This window comes from Schistocerca serialis, chromosome 3 (assembly GCF_023864345.2).
Source record: "Schistocerca serialis cubense isolate TAMUIC-IGC-003099 chromosome 3, iqSchSeri2.2, whole genome shotgun sequence".
Classification (NCBI taxonomy): Eukaryota; Metazoa; Arthropoda; class Insecta; order Orthoptera; family Acrididae; genus Schistocerca; species Schistocerca serialis.
In genome coordinates this window covers 520,356,297-520,381,232 of record NC_064640.1, presented here as the reverse complement: position 1 = coordinate 520,381,232, position 24,936 = coordinate 520,356,297, and positions in this window count along the sequence as shown.

The following is a 24,936-nucleotide window of genomic DNA, read 5'->3' as shown; positions in this document are numbered from 1 at the left end:
AGAACTACGTAAACCTAACTAACCTAAGGACATCACACACATCCATGTCCGAGGCAGGATTCGAACCTGCGACTGTAGCGGTCGCGCGTTCTCAGACTGAAGCAGCGCCTAGAACCGCTCGGCCACACCGGCCGGCTGTGTTTCTTCCATCTCTCTTCTAAGATAAGTCGTAGGGTCAGTATTGCCTCACGTTTTCCTACATTTCTCCAGAACCCATACTGATCTTCGCCGAGGTCGGCCATTCTTCGGCAAATAAACTACACGAGACAAAAAATTTCGCTATTAGGAGACATATTACTAATGCCGTGTAACACAGACTCTAGCCTTGATGATGGACCAAGTTCGATGAGGTACAGTGTCCAAAAGTGTCTTCAGGTATGCTATATCAAGCTGAATCCACTCATTCACGATCACATTGGGTCAAGTTACTAAATAGCAAGGATGTCGATCGTTGCGTGTCAACCGCTATTCAGAATGGCCCCAGAATTTTCTATAGGGTTAAGACTGGGAGATTCAGCAGGCCATCGATGTACAGTAGAGTGCCCGGGTGTTCATTAAACTAGGAATGTATGTGTGCAACCCTGTGAACATGTCTGCTGTCATATTTGTAGACGGGGATGTAAACAGCATACTCATCGTGACGATTTACAGGAAAGGCCAACATTTGGCAACTGAGTATGTTGAAATAAACATCCTGTTTCGTGTTCATTGTGACCTCAATGAGTGGGCCCAAGTCATGCAACGAAAAATACCGCTAAAATTCCACTAAACCATCTCTGGACTGAATCAACTGCACACTCCACACACTACAGGATGAACTACACATTCGACCGCTGTGTCCTCGACGTCTTACATGATTTGAAAAGAGGCAAAATCACGACGCGTTGGACAACACAACACGCTGCGTGGGGTACTTTATTCATTATAGATACTTTTGAAAGTGCGCATTGATACGACAATAAATCGAGCAACTTCATTTATGGTACGGTCATAGGTACGCCCAGACACGATACAATAGCTCCTTCTGCCATTCTGTCACGTCTACACGTCGACACATTTTACTGAACTGATACCATACAGCCGTGTGGCACATAGACAATACTTCACTGACATGATCTACGTTAGTGGTGGAGATTACACGTACCCCTGGTACCAGCCCTAAACCATATATGGTGTAGAGTGTGTAGAGTGGTCCAAGGACTGCCCCGTATGGCACTCCTGAGAGAACATACTTCCAGGAAGACTTTTCATTCTCCCACTGATAACACGTTGCTGGCTATTTCTCACGTGTCTGTCACTAAATTTGAAAATTTTAGATGTCGCATTTTTCGAAGAAGTATGTCAGAGTTGACTGTATGAAATGCTTTGTTGATGTCTAAAAAGTTACTACAACATGGGTACCTAACGGTAGTCTAAAGCATGATTAAAGTCATCAGACACCATAATTAGTGCAATGTTCGTGCTATGGTGTTTATGAAAACCAGACAGAGGTCATATAATATGAAGTTACGTAAGTATTCAATAATTTGGTCGTGAACGATATATTCCAGGGCATTCTATACAGCGGGTAAGATGCTAATTGGCCTGTAATCATAAGGTTACTGCGGGTTCCCATTCTTATCAATAGGTGGAACTATGATTTTTTTCCACTAATTTAAATACATCACATTCACGAGAGAAAAATTAAGTATGTCAGTTAATACCGGTACTAAACTGTTCACTTCATTCTTGCTCATGCTATTGCTGATACTGCCATTGCCTATCACTCCAGAAGAGATTCTCAGTATTGCTTTTCTCTTCGTGTTGCAATGTGCTACAGGTAGAAAGCGTTAGGGTTAGGTATAGGGGCGTTAAAAAAGTAGTTGTACAAACCAAAAAAGGGAAAACGGCCAACAATCATGGTTTCTAAAATACATGCCTTAAGAGCTATCAGTATTTGTTCATCTTCTGTGCTGTGAAACACACCTCTCCTTTTGCAAGCTATTTTCTTTCCATATTTTTGTGGATGTGCCATGGATCAAAACAATAAAAAATTGTTCAGTAAACATAGGCTCTAAAATGCATACCTTAAAAGCTATGAGCATTTGTTCAAAAGAAGAGATTTCTTTCACACTAACAAAGATGAACAAGTGCTTACAGCTTTTAAGTTATGCATTATAGAGTCTGTGTTTATTCGACTTTTCTTTCTTGTTTTGGTACTGAGGGTTCTTGCAGTTGATTGTTCATTGCGGCATTGCTGAAAAACAATTATGCAGTTCGTTAGGTGAGACAGAGAAACAGTTTCTTATTTTATCTTTCCTACACCAAGGCTACGGAGAGTCTTCTGGAGAATGATAAGACCAGTTACGTAGAACACAAAGGAACGAGCACACCTGATTTTGACATTTCGAACGTATTCCTTAACCCTGCTGCGCAGCTTTATTGGCGTTCAGACTTGAAATCGGACTTGAAACCTGAATTGAAACTTCTGTGAGGAGCATCCGCGTTGTTCACTATTTGATGTAAATTTGCTATCAGACAAGGAGCAGCAGCTTTCCTTAGTCGTATTGAACATGTAGGAGCATGGTTGTTATTGAGAGCCGTGATTTCATTAGTAAATTCATGATTTTTTCCTTCTACTGTGCACTCTTTTATTATTTGGCGACATTGGGTACCTGATGAGTCGTCCGTTAGAATGTTATGATCCCCATGTTAACTTTCCTACAAGTTATGTGATGTGATTTGAACTTTGGAGCTGTGAGTAGACCAAAAATATACATCATATGCTGAGAGGCTTGAGGCCAACCCGTATCTCATACTCAGTCAATCCTTTTCGCTTTGACTACATTTATAAGTATGTGACTGTGCGCCATGAGGTATTTGGGCTGCAATGGAAGAATACTCATGTTGTTGCAACTGAACAATCTTCCTAGGTTTGGTCTGGTGGGAGTGTCTCTCAACAGGTCAGTGGCGATGTCTTTCACTACGGTACAGTGCTCGTATTGACTGAGCTGAATGTACACTCCTGGAAATTGAAATAAGAACACTGTGAATTCATTGTCCCAGGAAGGGGAAACTTTATTGACACATTCCTGGGGTCAGATACATCACATGATCACACTGACAGAACCACAGGCACATAGACACAGGCAACAGAGCATGCACAATGTCGGCACTAGTACAGTGTATATCCACCTTTCGCAGCAATGCAGGCTGCTATTCTCCCATGGAGACGATCGTAGAGATGCTGGATGTAGTCCTGTGGAACGGCTTGCCATGCCATTTCCACCTGGCGCCTCAGTTGGACCAGCGTTCGTGCTGGACGTGCAGACCGCGTGAGACGACGCTTCATCCAGTCCCAAACATGCTCAATGGGGGACAGATCCGGAGATCTTGCTGGCCAGGGTAGTTGACTTACACCTTCTAGAGCACGTTGGATGGCACGGGATACATGCGGACGTGCATTGTCCTGTTGGAACAGCAAGTTCCCTTGCCGGTCTAGGAATGGTAGAACGATGGGTTCGATGACGGTTTGGATGTACCGTGCACTATTCAGTGTCCCCTCGACGATCACCAGTGGTGTACGGCCAGTGTAGGAGATCGCTCCCCACACCATGATGCCCGGTGATGGCCCTGTGTGCCTCGGTCGTATGCAGTCCTGATTGTGGCGCTCACTTGCACGGCGCCAAACACGCATACGACCATCATTGGCACCAAGGCAGAAGCGACTCTCATCGCTGAAGACGACACGTCTCCATTCGTCCCTCCATTCACGCCTGTCGCGACACCACTGGAGGCGGGCTGCACGATGTTGGGGCGTGAGCGGAAGACGGCGTAACGGTGTGCGGGACCGTAGCCCAGCTTCATGGAGACGGTTGCGAATGGTCCTCGCCGATACCCCAGGAGCAACAGTGTCCCTAATTTGCTGGGAAGTGGCGGTGCGGTCCCCTACGGCACTGCGTAGGATCCTACGGTCTTGGCGTGCATCCGTGCGTCGCTGCGGTCCGGTCCCAGGTCGACGGGCACGTGCACCTTCCGCCGACCACTGGCGACAACATCGATGTACTGTGGAGACCTCACGCCCCACGTGTTGAGCAATTCGGCGGTACGTCCACCCGGCCTCCCGCATGCCCACTATACGCCCTCGCTCAAAGTCCGTCAGCTGCACATACGGTTCACGTCCACGCTGTCGCGGCATGCTACCAGTGTTAAAGACTGCGATGGAGCTCCGTATGCCACGGCAAACTGGCTGACACTGACGGCGGCGGTGCACAAATGCTGCGCAGCTAGCGCCATTCGACGGCCAACACCGCGGTTCCTGGTGTGTCCGCTGTGCCGTGCGTGTGATCATTGCTTGTACAGCCCTATCGCAGTGTCCGGAGCAAGTATGGTGGGTCTGACACACCGGTGTCAATGTGTTCTTTTTTCCATTTCCAGGAGTGTATTTCCGACTGAAAGAAAGCCGTTGTGCTGATTTTTGCTGCTTATATACGACACCACTGAAGTACTTCTGGCTCTCTAGACTTACCTGAATGAACATGAATTGTATCTGTCTGTGTCTGAATGATTGGTGTCTGAATGATTGGTGACACGATTTTCGAGAGTCTATGAATACGACTACCCAGCTCAGAAGTCTTAGTTGTAAATGAACCTAATTTAATCACAGTGTTGTTGTTATTGCAGCTTTCTATACTGAAAAAAAGTCTTCATTTTAGGCACGCGATTAGTTACATGCTGTTCCTAAGCAACTGGAAATCGCCCTGAAAGCTATCAAGCAATTTTAAGCTGCTTCAAATGGGTGTGTTGGGAGAGATACCGAGAGATATGTACCTGATATACCAAAAGTACCTCAACTACTATCTTGTCCTATGGATAACGTATTCTTTACTGAAGGCACAAGGTCTGTTATGATTCATGCACTTGACTGCCTTGACTGTGAATGAGTGGCATGTTAGCGGTAGGTCTAGGAGCTATGTAGGCCTACAAAGGAGGCAGGGAGAAAGCAGATACCAGGTGGAAGGAAGCGAGAAAGGATATGGGTATAACAACCATCGATAGTTCTAATGTAGAGCGAATAATAGTACCCCTTAGTGAAACGGCATGAAGGGATGAGACGGTTCATCTCGTGTACTTAGCCTGTACGCCTCGCGGACCCACTCAACATGCTAAAGAGGCTTTACAGGCAACCATTGACAGAACGGGTGGCAAACAATTGCAGAATCTGGTGCACGGTCGAACAAACAATGTCTGTCGTCTGCACTCCGAGGTTATTCTTGGATCATTCCACGTCTAACGGTTAAGGGCAGTCTTCCTTGCGCAATTTCGACGAAGGTCACATTCTGCATCTCTGTCCGCAGAGGTGATCGTGGTCTCTTGATTCTCAGTCGAGTGGCACTCCGCCTACAGCTGCACCATAGTATTGAAAACTGTAGCGTCTCTCCAAATTGGTCAGCGGTGCACTGCACATCAGAAGCTGTTATCCATATAGTAGACTGTGTGTGGGTTGGGTAGAAAGGTTTTTTAGATTATGCAACTCTCCATTCAGGTCGGATAATGATAGCTGTAGAAGACTCCTAAGTGTCAGCGTAAAATCCAAAGAAATGACCCCCATAGACTAGACTATCAAAATTTCTAGTGATTAACTGCTGAAGAAATCACAACAAAATTCCAGAGTAAAACGTGCTCCTAAAACTCAGTGGAACACGATAATACTAACAAAGAAACGTCACCAACTTGACCTCGTGTTTTAACGAGAAAAGAGCGCTCTGAGAAGATATCAATCTCAGCAATTGATCCTGCCCTAAAATTTGTGCCATAATTCTGACAGTACGCCGTTATGATTTTCCGAAAGTACAGATTTTAAACTTTCGCGTGCTCCGTTTTTTGTCACTCGCTCCGTCCCGCTGCATTCGCTTAATGCCTCAGTGCGAAATACTGGATGACGGAGTGAGCAACAGGTTCGTTTTCATAACGTCGGTGGACTAGCAAGGGATTACGCTTTGTTCACTGTGTGAAAGTGTGGAGTTTCTAACCTGGTTCCAGAGACCTCTTTGCTTTGGACACTCATATAATGCGAATCACAAATGCAGTGTAAATTAATTAAATGAATGGGTGTGTCGTTAAAGAAGTCCCGTAGTACTATATGATTATTAATATCAATGTTCTGCGTGACTTTCTTTGGACTGAATAGCTAACACTGTTAAAATGAAGTACGTTTGCTGGAACTGCGCTATTCCTCACCGTTAGCACAATGATTAAATTACAAATCGAAAATCATTAACTCCGTTCCATAAAAATCGTTCAATTGCTTAGGTTTATTCATTTTGATACTGAGGCGTAATATTAAACATAAATACGCGAGAGGTTGATATATTTCGCACTCTTTTTGCGTAAAACTACGTGTTTTCGAACAACTTTTCAAAACACTATCTGCATACTTGTGTCCCTTCTCCCTAAACTAACCAAGCCTTCAAAATCCCTCGAATACGAGGGCGTTTGTTGTCACTCCACTGTACAGTAGTTTGCATTGGGGATTAGGCGCCTGCAGCCGGGCGGAGCGAGTGAAAAACAAACGGTGCGCGTGAACGTTTTGAAGCTGTACTTTCATAAGGTCATAGCTGTGTGCAGTCACAATTATGGTTCAAATGGCTCTGAGCACTATGGGACTCAACTGCTGAGGTCATTAGTCCCCTAGAACTTAGAACTAGTTAAACTTAACTAACCTAAGGACATCACACACATCCATGCCCGAGGCAGGATTCGAACCTTCGACCGTAGCGGTCTCGCGGTTCCAGACTGCAGCGCCAGAACCGCGCGGCCACTTCGGCCGGCCAGTCACAATTATGTCTCAAAATTTTCACGCGCGGTTGATTGCTGGGGCTGATATCTTGCAAGTGTGGTTTTTTCTCTTTAAAATATGGGGTCAAGTTGGTGATGTTTCCTTGCAAGTATAGAAACCTGACTGAAAACCGAGAGGGAATCTGAAATTGATTTTGCAGAAAATCTGAGTGTATATCGATAGAATAGGCTAAAGGGAAGCTGAGGTGCTGTATTGATCACAGGAGACAAGAAATTCAAATGCATCGAGCAAGAAAATGAAACTTCTTGCAAGACTGATTGGGCAAGATTCAGTGTCAAGGATGGCGATAAACTTACGACTGAATCAATCTATGGACCACCAGATGTAACCGCAAATATTGGAGAACACCTCAGCTCGCTAGTATGTATGTTTCCCAGTAATACTTTGAGTAGTGGAGGAAATAAAATCATCCAATAGACGATTCAGATGATTACAACTACATCCACGAACATCGTATCTTGCGGTGGTGGGGGTGGCTTGTGTGCCTCAACAGCACAGATTGCCTTATCGTCGTTGCAACACCAAAGGATGGGTATGTGTTGAGAAGGCAGAGGAACATGAGGTACCAGAAGAGGGGCTGTAGCCTTTTCAACAGCCACGGCAACAGTCTAGATGACTGACTGATTTGGCTTTTGGTACTGCGAACCGCTGTAAGCAAGGAGAAACCACAGTCGTTATTTTTCCCGAGGGAATACAGCTCAGTTTATGGTTAAATAATCATGGCATCCCCTTGTGTAAAATAGTCCGGAGATAAAATAGTGTTCCATTCGCATCTCTGGTGGAGACTACACGGGAGGACTTCGTCTTAAGGGAAAACAAAACTGGCATTCTAGAGGTCGGACAGTGGAATTTGGACTGTTAGATCCCTTAATCGTGGGGGGGGGGGGGGGGGGGGGGTAGGTCAGAAAATTTTAAAAGTGATGTGGATAGGTTGAAGTTAGATACAGACGCAGTTGGTAAGGTTCGGTGGCAGGAAGAACGAAACTTCTAGTCAGGTGAGTACAGGTTTATATATACAAATACAAACAGGTGTAATGCAGGAGTAGGTCTAATAATGAATATGAGAACAGAAGTGCGTGTAACCTACTATGAATAGCATAGTGAACGCATTGTCACAGCGAATGTAGACACGAAGCCAGCATCCACCACAGTAGTACAAGTTTATATGCCAACTAGATCCTTAGCTGACGAAGAGATTGGAAGAAAGTATGATGAGATAAAGGAAATTGTTCAGATGGTTAAGGAAGATTGAAACGAAATTTTGATGAGGACTGGAATTCGGTAGTAGGAAAAGGAAGAGAGGGAATAATAGTAAGATAATGTGGACTTGGGAAAAGCAATGAGAGGGGAACGTCGCCTGGTAGATTTTTTCATAGAGCATAATTTGAAGACATTTCCAGGGACAGATGTGGACTCTGATCACAATTCATTGGTTATGAATTGTACAATAATACTGAAGAAATTGCAAAAAGTTAGAACATTCGAGAGATCGGGCCTGGATAAGTGAAAGAACCAGGGTTTCTTGAACGTTTCGAATGCAACCATTAACTGAAACAGGGGAAATGAATACAAAAGAAGACAAATGGGCAGCTTTGAGAGAGGAAATACTCAAGACAGCAGAGGGTGAAATAGGGAAAAAGACAATGCCGAATAGGTATCCTGAGGTACCACAGGAGATATTGAATTTAATTGATGAAAGCAGAAAATATAAAAATGCAATAAATGAAACAGACGACTAAAAATGAGATTTACACAAATAGCAAAATGACAAAGCAGGAATGGATAGGGGAAAAGTGCAGGTCTATTAAACTGTGCATAATTAGGCAAGAGATAGATACTGCCTCCATGAAAATTAAAGAGGACCTTGGAGAAAAGAAAATCAGCTTTATTATTATCAGGAGCTCTAGGGTTTATACAAGGGAAATAAACTTGAAGGCAATATTACGGAAAGAGATAAGGAAGTTGCTGAATATGAGATGGGAGATATGATACTGCGAGAGGAATTTGACAGAGCACTGAATGACCAAAGGTTACAAGGCCCTGGAGTAGACGAAACACCCTCAGAACTACTGACATCCTTGTGAAAGCCAGCGATTATAGTGTTTTTCTATCTGGTGAGCAAGATGTATGAAACAGGTGAAATACCCTCAGTTTCGAGAAGAATGTAATAATTCCATGTAAAAAGGAAGCAGGTGCTGGGAGGTGTAAATATTATCGAACTGTCAGTTTAAAAAGTCATGTTTATAAAATACCGACACTAATTGATTACCGAAGAATAGAAAATCATGTGGAAAGCGACATCGGCAAAAACCATCAGAAATCTGTCGGTCTGTTGTTGACTCATTACTCTTCAAATGGTTCAAATGGCTCTGAGCACTATGGGATTCAACTGCTGAGGTCATTAGTCCCCTAGAACTTAGAACTAGTTAAACCTAACTAACCTAAGGACATCACAAACAGCCATGCCCAAGGCAGGATTCGAACCTGCGACCGTAGTGGTCGCGCGGTTCCAGACTGAAGTGCCTATAACCGCTCGGCCACCAGCGGCCGGCACTCATTTCTCTAATTTGTATTTCATTTATTTAATTCATTTTCGCATCTGACAAATTCTTGTGCCGATTTAATATATCAGTGATGATTACGAACAGCCTCAGTGATAGCAATGATAGAGACGTCAATTCCTGCTTTAATATTCATTCCACACTGGATAGCTACTGCATGTGAACATTTTTTGGACCTGCATTTCTAGGTCACATAATGAGATGAGAAAGAGAGAGCGTAGGTTTCGTGATTCCGGGGTAATATCTGGTGGGTCGGTTCCGTTTCTAAGAGAAGTGTGACCGAGGGGCAATGGGCCTCGTACAGGACAAGTAGGGCCTGGTGGTAACTGGCAGTGTTCCGCGTATGTTTTCCTTGGGTAAGGTGGTCAGCACATGATGAGAGTACATCTAAAAACGACGAAATAGTGAGCCGTGATGAAAACTAGGACCTGTTCAGTATACTTCTCAATTTTAAAATCCAAAGTCATTCGGTCAAAGCATGGCTCTATAGAATTAAGTCTGCCGTGGCTGGTAGCCTTTCCAGAAATCAGGTGAGTGGGACGCCACTTACAGAAGCAGATCCAAGTTTTTCGTGGGAAGCTAATAGTTGAGTTTGTTTTAGAATTTCTTTCTCCCTTTGTGGACTCATGGTGTTGTCAGTCAGACGCCATTTTCACCCACGGTGAACAAACTCTCATGTCGTAGAAAACATAGGAAAGGTCTCCCATAAAAAGAATAACAACAGAGGAGAAAACAGCAGGCCGCTTACTGAAAATTACAGACACGGGAGAACTAGGATTGACTGAAATAAAAACATCTGCGAAGAGTGAGAATTTTGTGCTTAACTTTTAGCAAGTCTGCTAGCAGAAATCCAAGCTAATGGATGGCTGATAAAACTTTTCCTAATAACGACTTCATCAGTTTTGTTACGAACATTTCAGCTGGCCAAATTTTAATACAGCTTTTCTATTGGCGAAGGATTGTTGGTGTGAACTTTGGGGAGAGCAGAGAGGATACATCTCTGTAGCGGGCACTCTGATTCGAGAGCTCTACTAGAACACACAGGTTATGCATCTTTTGGAGACCCACTAATTCGTCAGCTCCTTCAGTGACTATGGATGCAGACGCTGTTACCTCTGATGAAGGACTCGATATCCAGCGGCCGGTCTTCTCTAGAATTGAACAGTGAACGAGAAGGTTCTCCGACCTCTCTCTCATATAAGGAGGAACACCGTATATCATATGCCACTCGAATAACGTCACCAGACGAACCTTTCGACTATAAGCACTGTTTTTCCATATAAAAATTACAGGACATTAGTGATAATGGCAACGAATTACATGCGAAGGCTCGTGTTGAGCAATTTGACCTTTATTTTCCATTTAGATATCACCTTGAATCTACCTGCAGATATTTTGAAGGTGAAGTAGTGACGAGAATACGATGCATAGTGCTGCATTGCTCCTCAAACGAAGAATTCAGGGATGCATTCCTCGTGAATTATTGACTTAGGGCAGCCCAGAAATAATCATGCAGGAGATAATAATGCGTCGCAATCTGGTAGGATTCGCTTCCACAGCTGGGTAAAATATTTTAAAACCATGCTAAAGACGATTTAGTTCCTCGTCACTCCGTTCAGCTCCTCAGAGAATATACGGTTTTGTTATCGAAAATTACCTATGAGTTACCAACAGACTCTGGCCAGTAGCCGTGGAGAGGAGACTGATCATTTAAAACTTTGCTTCCAGAGTTACAATTTGCTCAAGGAGAACGCATCATTCGAGACAGGCAGTGAGAACCAGAGCGCAATATCGCTGAGTGGCGTCACTGTAACAAGTGACAGAATCGTTGTTTCAGACCTCACGGTAGATAACAATTTTGGCCATCCCCACAGAACCGAAGCACCTGGAATAACTACCAGCGTAATAATAGCGACAGATTTGTTCTGCTATAACTGTTTGGTGAAATGAAATGACACTGATATCTTTTAATAAATGGTTGGTTTGCGGAACCTGTAATTACTCAATACTTTAAAGTTATCTTTTGGGCTGACACTACGTTCAAATGCTGTAAGGCAAGAAGTGGGAAAATGGAACATAATATGTAAGAAGGACGGAGGAAGCAGAAAGGAACAATGCATGTCGCTAGGACCAACCTTAATGGTAGAAGGGGTACTATGAGTACATGATATCTGACACTAGTTTTACGGTATCATTTACACTAATGCTTGTAGTAAAATAACGCAGCATGAGAAGAAGAAAAGCGAAGAATCATACTGTCAATAATTAACCAACATTTTCGTGCAAACAAATCTAATCATGTAGATTATTGAAATTTGGTTTCCTTTCAGAGGAATCATCATGTGATAAGAGAACTCATCTAACTGCTGATGAGGTACCTAAAATTTTTTTCAATGTTTTATTTATAGTAAAAGGTATTAATTGTGTTAGAATTAGGATAAGGCTACACATTTTCTTTCCACTCTTAACAATATTGTAAACTATGAAAGAAGTTTATTCAGTTTCGTCTTGCATAAAATGTGTAATAGTCTAATTTCATACTGCAGTTTTTGTAAGTATCATTAAGTAAGAGTATTTTCGTTCTTTTATATATTGTAATAGGGTATTCCCCTGTTCTGCGTAAAACGTACTGCAGTAAGAGAGAGCAATGTGCTAAAAACGTTTTGAGATGGGTGCACGAACGCAGGCACTGGAGTGGTGGGGGCAAGCGTCGGCTGTGGATGTCTGCCGGCCGGAAATGCAAAGAGGGGGGACATCCCAAAAACGCTAGCCCACTTCGGCTGTGTACACGTGGGAAGGCGAGAGTAGGGTAGGAGGCACTAACTGTGCAGAGGTAGAGGGCAACGATATTTCTTAGATAGAGGCGACGCCTCGCTATCTAGGAGGGTGGCACTAAGGACGGAGCAGTTGACCCGTGGGCATCCTCTCTAGGACAGCAACACGGTGGCGTCTGTGGCCAGAAAATCATGGGAAGGCACCTGAGCCGAAACAAGCGGTACTACGAGTCCTGGAGGCCACATATACCTTGACAGGACGTGACAGTTGAGCTAATTTCGTTTTGTCTTGGCGTCTTGCAACTACAGAGATTTGGCAGTTCAGTCAATCTTTGCAAGGCTATGCATGGAGGACAGTCCCAATCTGGAACCGGACTGCAAAACTGTAACTTTCTAAATAAATGTCAATCTTGGAAGTTCTGCTCTGCCTGGTAGCGCTGTGATCATGATCTTATCCCCTTTTTTTCTCTTATTGAGACGTACTAGCATCTCACCGAAGACCAACCAGTTGAAGAAACAATTCTTTACCCGTCACACACATTTTGGATGAGCTACTGTGTCTGTTTAAAGCCGTGCCTCATAATCATCATCTTTTTTCTCTGCTTGAGAAACTCAGAGATCTCATCTAATGACAAAAATGTAGATGGAGAAAGCCCATTAATTTCTATAATCACGATGCTATCCAATCCACCTCATCATGTAAACGTAGCGACGATTCGCTTTGGACAGTCAATCCCCTGAAGGAGACTTGCCCAAATCATGAAAGAGAGGACAGCACTCTGCAGATGTAGCGGAAACTGCTGGGAGCAGATGGAAACGACAGTCAGATCATTGTGGCAAACTCAAATTCTTCATATCCCCTATTTCGTGTGCCACTACCCATGTAAATTATTGTGTGAAGTGTTAAATGTGACTGACATTTTGAACCCGTTTTTGGGTGAAGTTAGGACTAATAACCAAGTCACGTTTTTGTTTTGTTTATCCGTTATTTTTTTATAACACGAATATAGTAATAAGAAGTATCGCAAAAGGAAATAAAGATATTTATATTTTGTGTAGATTATTTCTGTGTATTTATATGTCAAATTTTATTGAAACGAGCTCCTCGAGCAGGCCGTGAACGTCCAAGCGACGTCTACTACCCTCCGTGTCATTCTCTGCCTTGTGGCCTCATGCAGGTGCCTTATGCAGGGGCACGTGGTTAGCGCACCGCAGTCCCGACCGTTTTGTAGACTTATCAGACAGTGGGGACTCTATTACTCTGTCAAGCAGCTCCACAATTGGCACCGCAAGGCTGAGTGTACCCGGCACCACTCCTCCCACCGAGGAAAAACTCTTGAGAGTAACAACCATCTACACTCACCACTCAGCTACGGAGGCGGGCGGAAGTTTAAAGTACATAGGTTTAAATTACAATCGTTTGACGTCCACATTTATTTGCCGTCTTTACGTGTGAACATGTTTTTGCATACATACAAAACACATCGATAAACGAGACATATTGTATGAGACCTTAGTTAAAACCTTATACATAGTTATAGTTTCTCTTCCACGTCGATAACAGAACTCATGTCTCACCTAAAGAGGGTTAGATTTATGTTCATTTCATTGATGTAAAGTAACAATTTTATTACAGTGCTTGAAGCAAGGTCACTAAGTTTTTTTTTTTCATTTTTACATTGGTCAATACCAATTATTTTCTTTTCTTTTGTGCTATCATTTGTCGATTACTCTCTGGAATCCACGTCATAGAAATAAATATGTTGTTTTGTAGGGATGATGAGTGAAAGTGAGAAATTTCATTTGTTTAATTAACGGGTGAGTGGAAATCTTTGTTAATCATTGACAACATGAACAGACTGAAAAGTGACTGTGCCATCTTGAAGGTGAACGAGAGACTGTTTGTGACTTAATAAGTAGTTGAAATGAGTGTATAATTATGAATGAGAGATTTGTTTGGCAAAAAATATACTGTACCGGTTTTTAAAAGAAGTTAGTGGAGCAACTGAAGTGGTTTCCCCCGCATTTAATTTGTGCAGTCTGAAATAAAATCTTCAAATACACCAGTATTTTGTACGCACAGCTCCATACTTGAGAAAATGAAGTGTCCACTTGTTAAAATGTTAGCCGGCCGCAGTGGCCGTGCGGTTCTAGGCGCGTCAGTCCGGAGTCGCGCTGCTGCTATGGTCGCAGGTTCGAATCCTGCCTCGGGCATGGGTGTGTGTGATGTCCTTAGGTTAGTTAGGTTTAAGTAGTTCTAAGTTCTAGGGGACTGATGACCACAGCAGTTGAGTCCCATAGTGCTCAGAGCCATTTGAACCACTTTTTTGTTAAAATGTTGCTTTGGCAGTGAACCGCTTCCCATCTTTCTTAACCATTTCCTCATGGTCATTTTAGAGATTCTGATGATAAAAATTGCTTGTTGTCGTCTCACTATTCTCAGTCACTACGACACAACCCGTGCATTTTTCCGCTGATTTTTCCATGTAATGAAACGGGACTGACTTGCATAATTTTTATTTAATTTCTTTAATTCATTCCCGTATCTGAGACATTCTCATATCGATTAAATACATAAATGCTAATTACAAGCAGCCTCATTGAATGCAACGATTACGCCGTCAATTCTTTTTTTTTTTTTTAATTGTTCAAATGGCTATGAGCACTAAGGGACTTAACTTCTGAGGTCATCAGTCCCCTAGAACTTAGAACTACATAAAACCTAACTAACCTAAGGACACCACACACATCCATGCCCGAGGCAGGATTCGAACCTGCGATCGAAGCGGTCGCGCGGTTCCAGATTGTAGCGCATAGAAACGCTCGGCCACTCCAGCCGGCCTTTTTTTTAAAAAAAAAAATATATTATCTCCTCAATGGGTAGCTATTGCATGTCAGATTTTTTTTTGTAACTGCATGTCTGTGTCACATAATGAGCTAAGGAAGGAACAGGCGAGTTTCGAAGACTCAAAGTTGGTCCCCATGGTTCGGTTGCGTTCCTCAGGGTCGATAGGCCTAATGTAGGCAGGCAGGCCGTGTGTTCTGTTTAGGCCGGGCGCTGACCACAAGCAGTCTCAGTCGTTTTCTCTGAATACGGTGGTCAGCACAGCATGATAGTCCATTGATTCCACATAAAAAAGCCGATATAAAGAACCGTAACATAAACTTGTTCCTATGCAGAATGCTGCCCATTTTTACAAGGCAAAGCTTCTCAGTCGGAGCCATGGCCGGCAGCCAGCCTAGAAAGCAAGACAATGGGAAATCGTTCACAGATAAAAATCTGCGCATTTCTCATGGGAAGAGATATATTTCAGTTCATTTCAGATTTTCTTTTCTCCCTTTGCGAAGGCGAGGTGCAATCAGCCAAACGCAGTCTCCACCCCAGGTGAAAGGCCTTTTGTATGGAAAAGGTGTGAAAGAGCTCCATTGGCTGCTCCTTAAAGAATAAGCACAGTGTGGGAAATAGCAGGCCGGTTTCTGAGAATTGCAGACATGGGAGAACCTGAGGTTCGATGAAATAAAATAAATCTGTGCAGAGTGTGAATTTTGTGCTTAGCTTTAAGGAGATGTACTCTCACTGACACAAGGTATCGGCTGTCTCATAAAATTTTCCCTAAGAGAGGAGTTTAGCAGTTCTGTAACGAAGGTTTTCGGTTGATGTCCTCCACAGCTTGTATGCAGGAGAAATGTACAAAGATATGCAGCAATACTGCCGTATGACTCATCTTGAAAATAGGTTAAGGAAAGACAAACCGTTTATAGCGTTTGTAGACTTAGAGAAAGCTTTTAATAACGTTGTCTACAATACACCCTTTAAAAATTCGGAAGGTATCGGGGGTAAAATACAGAGAGCGAAATGTATTTTATTACTCTGACGGAAAACAAACGGCGGTTATAAGAGTCGAAGGGTAAGAAGGGGAAGTAGTGGTTGAAAAAGGAGTGAGACAGCTACACCCGATGTAATTCAATCTATACATTGAGCAAGTAGTATATGAACCCTATGAAAGATTTGACGTAGGAATTAAAGTTGAAGAAGAACAAATAAAAGCTTTCTGTAGGTTTGCCGATAACATTATAATTCTGTCAAAGACAGCAAAGGACATGGAAGAGCAGTTGAATGGGGTGACTTCTGCCTTGAGAGGCGGATATAAGATGAACATCGACAAAAGCAAAGCAGGGGTAATGGAATTTAGTCGAATTAAAGTAGGCGATGCTGAGGGTTACAGATTAGGTAATAAGACACTAAAAGCAATACATGAGTTGTGCTATTTGAGCAACAACTGATGATGACGGAAATAGAGAGGATTTATAATGGAGACTGCCAATAGCAAGAAAAGTGATTTTGAAGATGACACATTTGTTGACATAGAGCCGGCCGCGGTGGTCTCGCGGTTCTAGGCGCGCAGTCCGGAACCGTGCGACTGCTACAGTCGCAGGTTCGAATCCTGCCTCGGACGTGGATGTGTGTGATGTCCTTAGGTTAGTTAGGTTTAAGTAGTTCTAAGTTCTAGGGGACTAATGACCACAGCAGTTGAGTCCCATAGTGCTCAGAGCCATTTGAACCATTTTTTTGTTGACATAGAAAAATAAATTTAAATGTTAGGAAGTCTTTTCTACAGTTACTTTTCTCTAGTGTAGCCTTCTACGGAAGTGAAACGTGGACGGTAAGTAGCTCAGACAAGAAAAGAACAGATGCTTTTGAAACGGGGAGTTACAGAAAAATGCTGATGACTGGATGGGTAGATCGCCTAACTAATTAGGATGTATTGAATAGTACTGTGGAGTAAAGATATTTGTGACACAACTTGACTAACAGAAGGGATCGTTTAATAGGACACATTCTGAGAAATCAAAGATTCCTCATTTCAGTATTGGAGGGAAGTGGAGGGGTAAGAACTGTAAAGGAGGATGAAGAGGTGACTACAGTAGGCACGTTCAAATAGGTGTAGGCTGCTGTAGTTATTCGAAGATGAAGAGGCTTACTCGGAACTGAGTAGCATAGACAGCTGTTTCAAACCAGTCTTCTGACTGAAGACCACAACAATACAAGTGATGGGTGTGACAAGACATACTTAGAAACAGTACGAATTCCTTCTTTGAAAGCTACGTAACACAGATAGTTTGAAACTCCACTCATAATGGAAATATATTGACAACAAACAGATATGACGTCTTTGAGGGTGTCCATGTTGAAACAGGCAGCCCTGTCCATGAGGTGGTTGCTACAAACAAACGAGGTGTCACTAAAAACAAGCAGAAAGATAAGTATTTACGTGTTCAGTAAACTAGACACGGTACTGTCATATCTTAAGAAGAAACTTGCAAGGTTTAGTCCTGGGCATGAGTACGTACTTATAGAATAAGTGCGGCTGAAATTAGAAGATTCGTTCACTAAGCACTGTATACATAAATCATGTAAATAGTATAGCAGTTAGTGATGAGAGTAACTGTCCTTGGTATACTGTCTCTGTGAAGAGTCTTCTAAAGAAACAATGACAACTGCACAATTGGTGTCAAAGCATAGGTCTGTGCCTATAGAAAAATAAATCCACATACATCGCATCTGCTATCAAAAGAGCAATGCGCGAATCTTTCAGCGACTGCAGTAGCAGAAATGTATCGAAAACTTCGCACGGAACCCAATAAAATTCTGGTCATGTGAAAAGATTGTCAGTGGTATTGAGACACTCATGAATGACACAGGACCTGAAACTGATGGTGCAAAGAAGAAAAAGAAATACTGAACTCCGTTTTCAAATATTCCTTTACAAGAAGAAATGCCTCAGTTTAGTCTCTGTACTGCTGAAAAGATGAGTGAAAGAAGTGTTAGTGTTAATGCCGTTGAGAAACAGTTGAAATCGTCAAAACTCAGCAAAGTCCTATGGAATCCCTGCCATATTCTATAATTAATATGCGGTTGCGTGAGCCCTTTCTCTTACTATAATCTATAGTAGATGTCTCGAACAATAAACCATGCCTAAACGTTGTAAGAAAGCACAAGTCACACCCGTTTATAAGAAGGGTAATAGAAGTGATCCACAAAACTACCGTCCAGTATCCCAGATGTCACTTTTTACAGACTCTTAGAACATATTCTAAACTCAAACATAATAAGGTATCTCGAACAGAATGACCTCCTCCATGACAACCAACATGGGTTCCGAAAACGTAGATCACGCGAAACCCAACTCACACAAATTTGTCCCTTGATTGAGGATTCTTTTGGTAAGGACGACGCAGCATGTTATTTTGGTTGGGGAGTCATTGTCAGATGTAGAAGTAACACCGGATGTGCTCCAGGGATGTGTGTTGATATCCTTGCTGTTCGTTTTATGTATTAATGATCTTGCGGACAATATTAATAGTAATTTCAGATATTTTGCTGATGATGCACTTACCCATAATGAAGTACTGTCTGGAATAATCTGCATAGACATTCAGTTAGCCCTTGAAAAGATTTCATAGTGGTACAAAAATTGGAAACTTACCTTAAATGTTCAGAAATGTAAAACTGTGCACTTCACAAAACGAAAAAACATAGTGTCGTACGGATATAATATCAACGAAGAACCATATGTACAATCCCATTTTAATTCTCGCAACGCTTCAACACTGAGTGATATATAAAGGGTGTATCAAACGATACGAAAAAACTTCGAGTGGATGTAGAGAGTGCCTTGAGGAACAAATTAAGGATATCAGGAAACGTCATCCAGTGACGCTACAGAGCGTCTAAGACATAGCAGCCAGCACCTGTCCCTAAGCCACTACTTTGGCAGCAAACGTGACTTATATGCTGTCACACTGTAGGCGGAATGTATCGCAAAGTTGTTTGTTGTTCAGTGATTGCGAATAACAGCCACGATCGTCCGTGGAGAAGATGAAGCTAGCTGTCACATTGACTGGCCTTGTCTCCTATGAACGCGATGCTCTGTGTCCTCGTTGGATGACGGTTTCGTACACAGATTTACATCGGCGGCCTATGTTTCTCTTGTATGCTGACAAACGTAGGACACCATCGCATTCATAGCAGACAAGGCTGCCTACGCAGCAGCTAACTCCATCTTCTCCAGTGATGATCGTCGCAGTCAGTCGCTATCACTGAAAAACAAACAACATTGCGAGACGTTCCACCCCTCGAAGTTCGTCGGTATCGTTTTGTAACACCCTGTATGTACTGTATAAGTGTCTGTGGCATTGAAAAAAGCTGAAATCGCCAAAATCTGACAAAACGTAAGACCAGAAGGAAGCCTTTTCGACTTATGTACTGAATTTTCTGCTGTATTAGACCATCTCTTAAACATAATTTTCTGAGGCATCTTCTCACGGTTCGTGCGGCTCCCCCGGTCGGAGGTTCGAGTCCTCCCTCGGGCATGTGTGTGTGTTGTCTTTAGCGTAAGTTAGTTTAAGTTAGTTTAATTAGTGTGTAAGTCTAGGGACCGATGACCTCAGCAGTTTGGTCCCATAGTCCTTACCACAAATTAAAGAAGAAAACCATAATTTACTTTAGATGCTTTGAACGAACAGCTGTGCCTAGTAGTTGAAAGAAACAAAGATCACAACCGTCTTCATGAATGGTAGTAGAAATGATTGTCAAAACTACCGTTCAGTGTCTTCGAGATCCATCTGTTGTACATTCTTAGAACAGTTTCGAGTCCAAATGTCATGAGGTATCACGAACAGAATGACCTCTTCCATGCCAGTCACTTACGAGACGCGGTATAAGGCGCTGTGTGGGTGATCCCGGTGAAGGTTCGAGTCCTCCCTCGGGCATGGGTGTGTGTGTTTGTCCTTAGGATAATTTAGGTTAAGTAGTGTATAAGCTTAGGGACTGATGACCTTAACAGTTAAGTCCCATAAGATTTCACACATATTTTTTGAACTTATGAGGCCGAAAAGTCTATCATGCGAAACCGAACAAGCTTTTTTTCTCACATGACAGTGTGAAAGCCACCGATCAAGGCAGTCAGAAAGCTACAACATTTCTTGACTTTCGAAAAGCTTTTGACTAAATACCACACCAACGTTTATTAACGAAGTTAAGATCATATGAAGTATCAAACGAAATTTGTGACTGGATTGAGAATAGCTAGGTAGAGAGCAGCAGCATGCGATCTTGGGTGGAGAGTCATTGGCATATGTAGAAATAACTTTAGACTTGCTCCAGGGAAGTGTGTTGGTGCCCTTGCTGTTCACGTCGTATATGGGATGATTTTGCTAAATGGGGAGAAACAGCAGGAAACGATCTCTCGGAGATTAGAGAGCAATAAAGGGTATATGGTGGGATGGCCGGAAATGCGTTCCACGGGAGGTATACCTACACGAAGGTGGAGATAAAAGGTCGTTAACAGTAACCCCGGTATCAGCATCAGGCATATGTCCTGCCAGCATCGTGTATGCCAGTCGTCCATATCGAGAATTCTCAACAGCTGCTATTATCCTTATCGCTTACTACACATACAGGCCTTACTAGATACGGACTTGCCTCTACGGCGACGTTTTTGTCACTGGCTAGTCGCACAGGCCGTCCCTCTGCTAGAATTTCCGTCGTCCATCCTATTCACAAATGTGGTTACCTTAAAGAGAGGAGGCATCGTCGATCTTCAGAACACCTACCTCTTGGCTACGGAGAACAGCATCCTGTGGTAGCAACTAACCATCAGGACCGGTTCAGCCTCAATGCGTGAGCGGAGACTATTGGTGACCACTTCGTAGGACACGTCTCCCTTCCATAACGCCTCACGGGTGAGCCATCTCTGGACATACTGTAAGTAACGCTGCTTCCCCTTCTGGAAGACGTGCCATTCGTGGTACGAAGGGTAATGTGGCTACTACATGATGGTGCTCCAGCTCATTGCCCTCTTAGGTGTGACCGAGCGATGTGGCGCAATGGCTAGCAAACTGGACTCGTATTCGGGAGGACAACGGTTCAAATCAGCGTCTGCCCATCCTGATTTAGGTTTTCCGTGATTTCCCTAAATTGATCTAGGCAAATGGCAGGATGGTTCCTTTGAAAGGGCACGGTCGATTTTCTTCCACATTCTTCCCTAATCCGAGCTTGTGCTCCGTCTCTAATAATCTCGTTGTCGACGGGACGTTAAACATTAATCTCCTCCTTCTCCTCCTCTTGGGTGTGGAGACAACACAATATTACAGAGAGAACATTCCCAATTGTCTTGCGTCTTCTCATTTATACTTTCAATCCCAGAAACCAACAGTGTCGAAGAACTTTTATCTCCACCTTCGGTGGGCATTTCCAACCACGTGACCATATGACCCTTCTAGCTGCCCGCCTCCGGTAGCTGAGTGGTCAGCGCGACAGAATGTCAATCCTAAGGGCCCGGGTTCGATTAGCGACTGGGTCGGAGATTTTCTCAGCTCAGGGACTGAGTGTTATGTTGTCCTAATCATCATCATTTCATCCCCAACGACGCGCAAGTAGCCGAAGTGGCGTAAAATCGAAAGACTTGCACCAGGCGAACGGTCTACCCTACGGGAGGCGCTAGTCACACTACAAAAAAAAAAAACCTTTTAGCTCTTTATCTTGTCAGATATTGTTCCCTACAGTTTCCGTCCATTTAGTAAAATGACCCTGAATTAATGACCTGACAGTCAACATTAATAAAAACCTATTGATTTCCACAAATATGGTAGTTATCCATAATGAAGTACTGTCTGAAAAAGCTGCATAATCTTCAGAGTCTGATAAGATTTCAATATGATGCAAACACTACCATCATGTTTTAAACATTCAGAAATATAAAATTTTGCCCTTAGAAGCAGCAAAAACGTAATATACTATGACGTCAATATCAATGAGTCACAACTGGATTCAGTGATCTAACAGAACGACGCGGATATAACAGTTCGTAGACAAATGTAATGGAATATCACATATATTTAGTTGTGGGTAAAACAGGTGGCATTGATAGGAAACTGAGAAAAAACTTTTATTTTACAAAGGAGATTACTTACAAAACACTCGAGTAACCTATCCCAGAATATTGCTCAAGTGTGCAGGACCCACACCACATAAGACAACAAAGGATTATTAACGGATGCAAAGAAGATTTTCATGAACGTCACAGGTTTGCTTGATCCACATGAGAGTTACACGGAGATGCTGAAAAACCAGATGTGGTAGTTACTCGAAGATAGACGCAACTATTCCGCGAAAGCCTACTTGCAAGATTTTAAAACATAGCTTTAAACTGCTGAGCCAAAAATTATGACCACCTGTTTGATAGCTTGTTTGTCCGTCTTTGGAACGAAATATATCACTGATTCTGCGTATCATGGATCCAACAGTTTGTTGATAGGTTTGTAAAGGTATGTGGTATTCGATGTCTACGCACAGGTCAAGTAATTCGCATAAATAACGGACAGCTGATTTGCGTACGCGATGATGGCGCCCTATAGCGGCCCAGACTGGTTCCATAGGTTTTACACCGGTCGAATTTGGTCGCCGAGATATCAACGTTAGTTCACTATTATGCTACTCAAACCACTGTAGCACGGCTCCGGCTCCGAGACATGGACAATTATACTGCTGAAAGATGACATCGCCGTTGGGGAAGACATCAAGTATGAAGGGATGCAGGTGTTTCGCAGCTGTCAGCATATTCTCCGATTACTACTACAAGTCCCATGCAAGCGCAGGAGAATGTCTTCCAGAGAATAATACTGCCCCCACCAGCCTGCATCCAAAGCGCGCTGCACGTTTCGAACCTCTGTGTGCTCCGAAACACTTTTGCATAAACCAGCAATGTGCTCTTTCGGCAGAGATGCCACAGATCATCACCTATTCTGCTTTACTGAGCAGACAAGCCTCCGAACCCCACGTTCTGTGAAGAGTCGTGGACGTCCAACCTTTTAGCTCCTAGTGGTGGTAGTTTCATTGTCCTACGTCTTTCTGTAGGTGCTCACGACAGTAGCACGGTAACGTTCGACCAGCTTCACCGATTCGAGATACTCGTTCACAGGCTCTGCTTAATAATAATCTGCCCTTTGTCAAAGTCGCTTATCTCAATACTTTTCCCCATTTGCTGCCCATATTTTCACTAGGGTGACCCACATTCGTGTCTCTTCGCTTACAACCTTTGTTACCGCGTTACGTGCCCGCAGCGCGACCAGGTGACATCCAACGTCGCGGTGGGCGGTGGTCATAATGTTTTGGCTTATCAGTGCAAGTGAGGAATTTCGTATTACGAGGTATGTACAGAAAGTAAAATCCTTTTCTGTTTACTTCGATGACAACACTTCAGTCTCAGTCCGTCAGATGCGCATTAGTTCCTGTGAGTAAAGAAGAAGGAGATCACACCGTATTGAGTTCTCTGTGTATTTTTTAAACACTATCGCGCTTCTTAAGGATGATGAAGTTGACTGCAAATCCTGGCGCTTGTGAGATTAGATCAGCAATTTGTTTTCTGAAGTCTAAGAACAATAAACGAGTCGACATTCATCAACAGATTTGCGGGGTTTTCAGAGGAAATATTATGAATGATTCGCTAATTACCTTGCTATTCTGATTTAAAGTTAGGGAGGATTACGAAACCTCTTGTTTTGAATGAACAGTCTAATGAGTATGGACTGGCGTTAAACAAAAGAAAGGACTAGCTAGAGTAAGTTTAGCGGGAAGTAAGACAAAAACGATAAAAGAAGCAGGCTATTACGAAGAGAGAATTCCTCACAAAAAAGCCTGTTGGTATCAAACATATGACTAGCGGGAACTATGGTGGGCACAAACTGCAGGAGGAAATGGAGATTGGAATGCGTCTAAGAAATAATCGAAGACGATGGGTCTAAATACGATACTGGCCATTAAAATTGATACACCACGAAGATGACGTGCTACAGACGCGAAATTTAACCGACAGGAAGAAGATGCTGCGATATGCAAATGATTAGCTTTTCAGAGCATTCACACAAGGTTGGCGCCGGTGGCGACACTTACAACGTGCTGACATGAGGAAAGTTGCCAACCGATTTCTCCTACACAAACAACAGTTGACCGGCGTTGCCTGGTGAAACGTTGTTGTGATGCCTCGTTAAGGAGGAGAAATGCGTGCCATCACGTTTCCGACTTTGATGTAGGTCGGAGTGTACCTTATCGCGATTGCAGTTTATCGTATCGCGACATTGCTGCTCGCGTTGGTCGAGATCCAATGACTGTTAGCAGAATATGGAATCGTTGGGTTCGGGAGGGTAATACGGAACGCCGTGCTGGATCCCAACGGACTCGTATCACTAGCAGTCGAGATGACAGGCATCTTATCTGTATGGTTGTAACGGATCGTGCAGCCACGTCTCGATCCCTCAGTCAACAGATGGGGACGTTTGCAAGACAACAACTATCTGCACGAACAGTCCGACGACGTTTGCAGTAGCATGGACTATCAGCTCGGAGACCATGGCTGCGGTTACCCTTGACGCTGCATCACACACAGGAGGGCTTGCGATGGTGTACTCAACGACGAACCTGGGAGCATGAATAGCAAAACGTCATTTTTTCGGATGAATCCAGGTTCTATTTACAGCATCATGATGATCGCATCCGTGTTTGGCGACATCGCGGTGAACGCACATTGGAAGCATGTATTCGTCATCACCATACTGGCGTATCACCCGGCGTGATGGTATGGGGTGCCATTGGTTACACGTCTCGGTCACCTCTTGTTCGCATTGACGGCACTTTGAACAGTAGACGTTACATTTCAGATGTGTTACGACCCGTGGCTCTAGTCTTCATTCGATCAAAATGGTT